Here is a 7,495-nt window from a genome sequence, read left to right as displayed (position 1 = left end):
GTTATGGTGCACCCACCACTGCACTTACCTCATGAGGCTTTGCTTGCGGGTCCGGTGCAATTTCGCTCGATGTGGCGATTTGAGAGGGAAATGCGTACTATAGTCATATTCATAGAATAAGGCTCGCCCGAAGGCTTTATAGCAGAAGCCTACATACAAACGGAATGACATGTATTTTACTCTCGGTATATGAATCAGATGGAAACAAAGTTCAACATGATGGATAGAAATAATGAAAGAGATAGAGTGTATGCATGTAATGTATGCCAAATTGAGATAGAGTTGGAGCATCAAAGCTTCATGACACTTCGGCAATAGCATCTTAAGCCTTGCATTTCACTAAATTCAATTGATGGCTGATTATGTTTTGGTAGTTTATCTACACATATGGCATGTTCATCTGAATCAAATTTGTTATCTTAAACAGCTAGTAATGTTTAGTGATTGGTGAGAAATCCAGGATTGCAAGTGTAATAGAAGTTCCTCTAAAAACAGTTTTCATCCTTAAATCAATTCAAGAACTACCTAAATTATTTGTATGCCAATGCTAAGAGGAGGATAAGCTCCTGATTATGGATTAATGACATGAAATTTGACAGATCCCTCCATCAGGAGTTATAATGTCACTCCATATGCATGTTCTTTAATTTCGAAAATTCTGAACTCTTAACATGGATTTATGTAGGAGTTGAAGAGGATGATGAGGTCCTTGGAGATGTTATTACCACTGAAGCATCGACTTCCACATCACACCGATCCAATGTGCCCAACTACATAAAGATCTAGAAGATGAATAAGAGGTAGTTTTTTCTTTATTTCGTTATATATTTTTGTTGTACACTATCTTACTCTATAATTGAATTACATAAAGGCATAAGAATGAAAAATTTGATGATGAAGCTCAATTGGTGCTAAAGAGGTTTGAAAACTGCATGAGGATGAGATTACAGCAAAGGGTGCTGACATCTTTCTCTAGAGGAGGCCTATCACATAGGTTATTGGCTATTGCTCGGGTTATGCATGAGGGCTAGGTTAAGGCCACCCGGTACAAGTGAAAAAAGGAAAGCAGTGATGCAAGCTGAGATGGATCAACTTCGGAGTGACAAGAAAATTTGCGAAATGAAATCGATCAAATGAAAGTTGAAACTGCACAAAAGGAGAAGGAAGCAAGGGAAATATCAGAGAGGAAAAGTTGAAAAATCAAATTCAATTGATTATGACGAGGATCGGGGATTATCGAGTGACATTTACCGGGTAAGTTTTCAAATATGCAGTTACATTTACCACCCTCTTCTGTTAAGTAATGTATAGCATTGAATTGATATGCTGAGCATAATGAGCACCATCATCCCTCCAAATACAACATTGCACCTTTGTACAACTTGAATGTCTGGTATTTTCTTAATTTATATTTTTATCAGACACAAACCAGAAGATATGGCGTCAACAATTGTGTACATGACTCGTATGTTTTGATTCAAGGTGCTTTCCTGTAACATGTACTTGTGTGTTATATCAATTTAGACGGTTGCTTGGATGCTTGCTTCTAGATGTCTTTCCCAGATATATCAACTCGACTATACATAATTGCTTCTTGAAGGGCAATTAACCTAAGATAAATTTTCTTTGTACGACAAATATTAATGTACATCCATTAATTTGAAGTAATTGGAGACTATGAATCAATGTCTCAATTTGCTCATTGATATGTGCTCTAACATTGTCTTAAAGAGCCTTGGTGTGATCTACGGATCTAGTATATGCCAAGCTCTGTCAGTAGGTGAAGAAGTGTTATCCCATACTCGAGAATATTTTATTGTGAAAGTATTGGGTCAGACCGTCTGACCAAATACTTACTGTCAGACGGGCTGACCCAGTGACCTCAAAACACCGTCTCCTTTGGCCCTTCACAAAGCTCAATCATCACCATTTTCCCAACACTTTTCACCTCCCCAAAACCCCTAACTTTCCCACATTCTCTCTCCTCCATAACAACCCAAAAAAATGGGACTCAAAAAACGCAGCAAAAAACCCACCCTCACCGATGCTGGAGACTCGCCGCCGGTGGCCCCATTTGTTGAGTTCCAGAACGCCGGAGACGCTTCAGTTCGAACAACAACCCTTGTGATCTTAGCTTTAATAGTCTCTTCTTTAGGTTGTTTCTCATATGAATCTTCTTCATCACTTGAACTGGTGGTCTCAACATTATTATTGTTTGCAACAAGAAGAGTAGCATTGTCTGTTTTTCTTTTCTTGTTAACATTGTTAACCTCATTACTTGAACTCTTAGTCATGTAATCCACCATTTGCCTCTTCAAATCATTGTAGTTTTCACACACTACAGTTAACATTTCTGTAAGCCTCTTATTCTCTGCATTCACTCTATTCAATTCTTCTAGTAAAAGATTCCGGCCGTTGAGTTTGCAGTTTGAAGCGTCGGATTGTTTAATGGTGAAATTGGGTATGAGGGTTTTCTTCATGAAATTCTTAATTTCAGTCTTCATTCTTTTCCTATTTTCCATTTTCAGTTGGACTTTGTTTTGTTTCAGTTGGACTTTGTTTTGTTTCAGTTGGACTTTGTTTCGTAATATGTATACCAACTGAAACAAATAATGGACCAACTGAAACAAATAATGGACCAACTGAAACAAATAATGGACCAACTGAAAGAAATAATGGGCCAACTGAAAGAAATAATGGACTAACTGAAAAAAAATTAAGACTAACTGAAAAAAATGAAGACTACCTGAAAAAAAATGAAGACTACCTGAAAAAAAATGAAGACTACCTGAAACTCAAGTGAAGTGGCCCGACAGGCTGATTGTGCCGGACTCGTCCGACACAATACGAACTCTATTTTATTTTATATAATAGGTGATTTGTATATAAATATTTGAGTTTATTAAATTTTGCGCTATAAATATATGCTTAGGTAACAATGAACTTGCATTGTGAAAATAAAAAGAAGGCAAAAAAAAAAGACATAAATTGCCCTCTTTGTATGGAATATATGTTCTTAACACATATATATATTGCCCTCTTTGTTGCCATAGATGTTTGTAAAACAAAAAAAGGCAATGAAAGTTCCCCTATTTGCATAACTAAGAGGGCAAAATCTAAGTTTGTTCATTTAAATTTTATAAAGAGGGTAAATTTTGTACTTTTGACCTATAAGGCTAATACAATGGTCTTATCGTGGCAATCTTGAGGACAAATAATTTTTTGCCCTTTTAAACAAATAGGGCAAATTTTGGATGTAAAAGAGGTAATTTCACTTACCCTTTTTAATCTTATTTATTATAGTGCGTTAAAAATAGAAATATTTATAAAAAAAATCTTTTAGAACACTCAAAATAAAATACAAGCATCTATACAAATATATTAAAAGGCGTGGGAAAAGAAGAAACTGTGCCACGTGGCGCTCTCCCTAGAGAGTTTTAGTTTATGTAATCCACGTACAATAAAAAATTAAGAAATTGCATTGTATAAGGTTTGATCGTGAGACCTCAAGTACATATACTAAAGTTCTAACCACTAGGCTAAATTGTATTTAGTGTTATTATCATAAAGTATTATATTAATAAATGAATTTTTTTTTTACCCGGAGCATAACTCGGGCCTAATAACTAGTTATATTATATTATAAGGTGGAGTATTTTGTTTTGCCATAGCATTGTTAATACACAGATTAAGTTCCTTGATTGGATCCAAAACAATAACATGAATCCGTGATTGATAGTTTTCAACCCAATCACGGACTTTTGAGGTTAGGCAAGTATATATATAATGAAAAATTGAACAAGTATAGAGTATAATTGTCGTGTACGCCAGTTGGAAACAATTTGTTGGGCTAAAAGTACTTGTTAAGCGCAAATTAGATCATACACCGAGGTGTAGGATGAGCATCCTACACCTTGCCCATGTGGCTGACTTTTGGCAGTATTTTTGAAAGTGGACCAACACTTTCTCTCTCATCATGTGAAACAATTTTTTTAATGTACAAATGCATATGGTTTGGTGTACAATAATCTACGAGTGTACATTTGGGGATTTTCAGTGATCAAAGCAATGACCATCAATGTACATTGTGCTTTTATTGAATTTCGATATGAGATTGTAATTGTACATATTGAATTTCATTAGTGAACAAACATCAAATACACCAGTGTACAAAGAATGGAAATTACTTACTTGACATATTTCAGTATGGGACTGTAATTGTACATATTGAATTTCATTACTGAACAAACATCAACACACCCAGTTTACAAAGATTGCAAATTACTCACTTGACATCAACTTCATGAATTAGGTTACTTTTAGCTGGGGGGTTGTCATTGTACATTTTGATTTTATTAATGAACAACCACGAAGCCAAGGATGTACAAGGAGGTTGGGTGTGGAAAAGAGAAAAGTGGTGAATTTTGGTATGAGACTGTAATTGTACATATTGAATTTCATTAGTAAACAAACATCAACACACCCAGTGTACAAATATTGCAAATTACTCACTTGACATCAACTTCAGGAATTGAGTTACTTTCAGCTAGGGGGTTGTCATTGTACATTTTAATTTTGTTAATGAACAACCACGAAGCAAAGAATGTACAAGGAGGTAGAGTGTGGAAAAGAGAGAAGTAGTGAACAGTATATGGGGGGACATCAAATCAGTTATTAAATGGTGAACAGTAACTGTCAAATCAGTTACTTTTTGTATTTTTGACATGTACACTGGATGTAATGGGAATGTACATTAGCTGTCAAATCAATTACTTTTTTGCATGTTGAATGGTGTGTTTCATTCTTATTGCCTTGCGTTTTGGAGCTGGTGTAGGATGCTCATCCTACACCTTGGTCCATGATCTACTAATTGCTTATTAAGACACTTGAGATCCTTTTTGTTTTTTTTTTACAACGCCACATCTCGTCTAATAAATAAAAGAGTTATTTTTACGTGGATCTGGTTCACACTAATATTATTATGGATCAAATCCGTTTATTTAACATGATGGCTCTTTTTTCATAACTTTTTAAAATATTAAATTACACTATATATTTACTATCTACCACAATTTACCTTTTTTTTTTTTTATCATAATCACTCTTTCCAACATTAGTTTGTCATCATGAAATTTTCAATTTGTAACATAGTAACCTTTTTTCATATAATTAAACTTCATAATCTATATCTATTCATCTTTTATTTTATTTTTTTCTATAGTGACATTTTTTTTATAAATCACATGAATTAACATTACGTCCATACTACTCTATTTAACCAGCTTCATATTAGTTTTTACTTAATAGAGATGCAGTTGCGAATTTTTGTAATACATTGCAAATCACATGACATTTTCATAATGAAATGGAGATAATGCCCTTAATTTATATTATTATTAAAATGTGTGGAAAGTTATTTACGTCAGATGCAGGTTACTAAGTCTCCACATATTGACATGACACCTACGTACGTAAGACATACATAATTATTTACTAAAGAATCATTATTCTAACCAAACCACATCCCTTTAGAAAAAATGACTTTGTCATATCATCTCTTTAGAAAAACTCGAGTAGTTACTCGAGCCATGTAACCTCGTTGATTTAAGATCCCATCAACAATTTAGTAAATTTTGTGTTCTCTCGTTAAAAGCCTTCAATATCACCAATGATGTCTTGGCCTCGTGGTTAAGATTGAGATACTGTGAACGATATGTTACAGGTTCAAATCTCCCCTCCCCTTCTTTATACTTTGTACTGCTTTTGTGGCTCATATCAAAAAAAAAAAAAAACCCTTCAATATAGAACAAAAGAGTAGCATCCGCCGACATCTCGCCATTAAGCTGATCTTACAAAAAATTTATGGGCATGTAACCATCACATGCAATGCATACGACATATCGAGATTTCAACATAGGCACATAGCCACATAGGTCCACCAATTGAGAAACTAATACAGTACAGTTTCGAATCCTCAACCTTTATATTTTATAGAAGTATATAAATATGTATAAAAATATTAAATGAGTACAAATAATATGAAAATAGCAACATTTCATAAATTGAGTAAAAATAAGCGTTTCTCATCATATTATATATATATATATATATATATATATATATATATATTATATATATATATATATATATGACTCATTCATATTTTATACTTTATCTCTCAAACGCATTTCAAACTTGGACTATAGGATATGCTCAGCTCAATGCAAGTGTTGGGTGAAGTGTTGAGCCAAGACTAGTAAATGAGTACTCCGTATTATTTTAAAAATATACATATGTTGCTAATTTTTTATAGTATACATTCTTCCTTTGTTTTTAATATTTACAACATATCCTATTTTAGGAAGTTCTCTATTACTTGCAACATGAACATTTTTGACAACGGCTCTGTTTGGCATTATTAGCTAAAAATAAACTGAAACTAATAAGTTAACTGAAACTGATAAGATAAAGGTGAAACTGATAAGGTGCTGAAACTGATAAGGTAACTGATTAGTTTAACGGTTTGGCAAAATTAGGGCCTGTTCTCTTCGGCATAAAACAGCTGAACTGAACTGAACTGATCTGAACTGAACTGATCTGAACTGAATTGAACTGAACTGAAATGAGTAGCGATATGTGAGAGTAAAAGTATTGTCAAGAGCTGAACTGAACTGGTCTGAACTGAACTGATCTGAACTGAACTGAATTGAACTGAACTGAACTGAATTGAACTGAACTAAACTGAACTGAACTGAAAATAAGCTGGGGAGAACAGGCCCTTAGTTGATTAAGTTGATAAATTATTTTAGCAAAATTAGTTGTTGTCAAAATTTTGGAAAGATTTTCCAAAATTTCAGTTACCTGATTGTGAAAAGGTAAATTTTTTGACTTATCATTTAAGTCATTTTAGGGCCTGTTCTCTTCAGCATAAAACAGCTGAACTGAACTGAACTGAACTTATTTGAGCTGAACTGAACTGAACTGAACTGATCAGAGCTGAATTTAACTGAACTGAACTGAACTGAATTGAATTAAATTGAATTGAATTAAACTGAATGTAATAAATATATAAATAATATTTTAAACAAGAATAATATGAATATTAAATAATAATTATAAAGATAAGTAATAATAATGAATAATAATAATAATAGTATTTTGGATATTTTTAAATGATAGTTATAAATAAATAATATTAATAATCATAAATTAATAATAATAATTAATGATAATAATAATTAATAATAATTATTTTATATTATTTTTATTAATATATTAATACTTGATGATGATATATAATAACAATAATATCTAAGAAGTAAATTAATATTAATATTTTAATAATTAGATTTAATAATATAAAAATATTTAGTAATAAAAATAATGATTGGGTTGGACCGCAAAAATTACATCATAAACCGTCTTGACGCGATTTGATTGGTTTATGGGCTAAAAAAAGTGGGTTTATTTGTGCTTTGACCTAAATCATGTTCCT

The sequence above is a fragment of the Beta vulgaris genome, chromosome 6 (genome assembly GCF_026745355.1).
Source record: "Beta vulgaris subsp. vulgaris cultivar EL10 chromosome 6, EL10.2, whole genome shotgun sequence".
Taxonomy (NCBI): Eukaryota; Viridiplantae; Streptophyta; class Magnoliopsida; order Caryophyllales; family Amaranthaceae; genus Beta; species Beta vulgaris.
Note: the sequence above shows the minus strand (reverse complement) of the source record.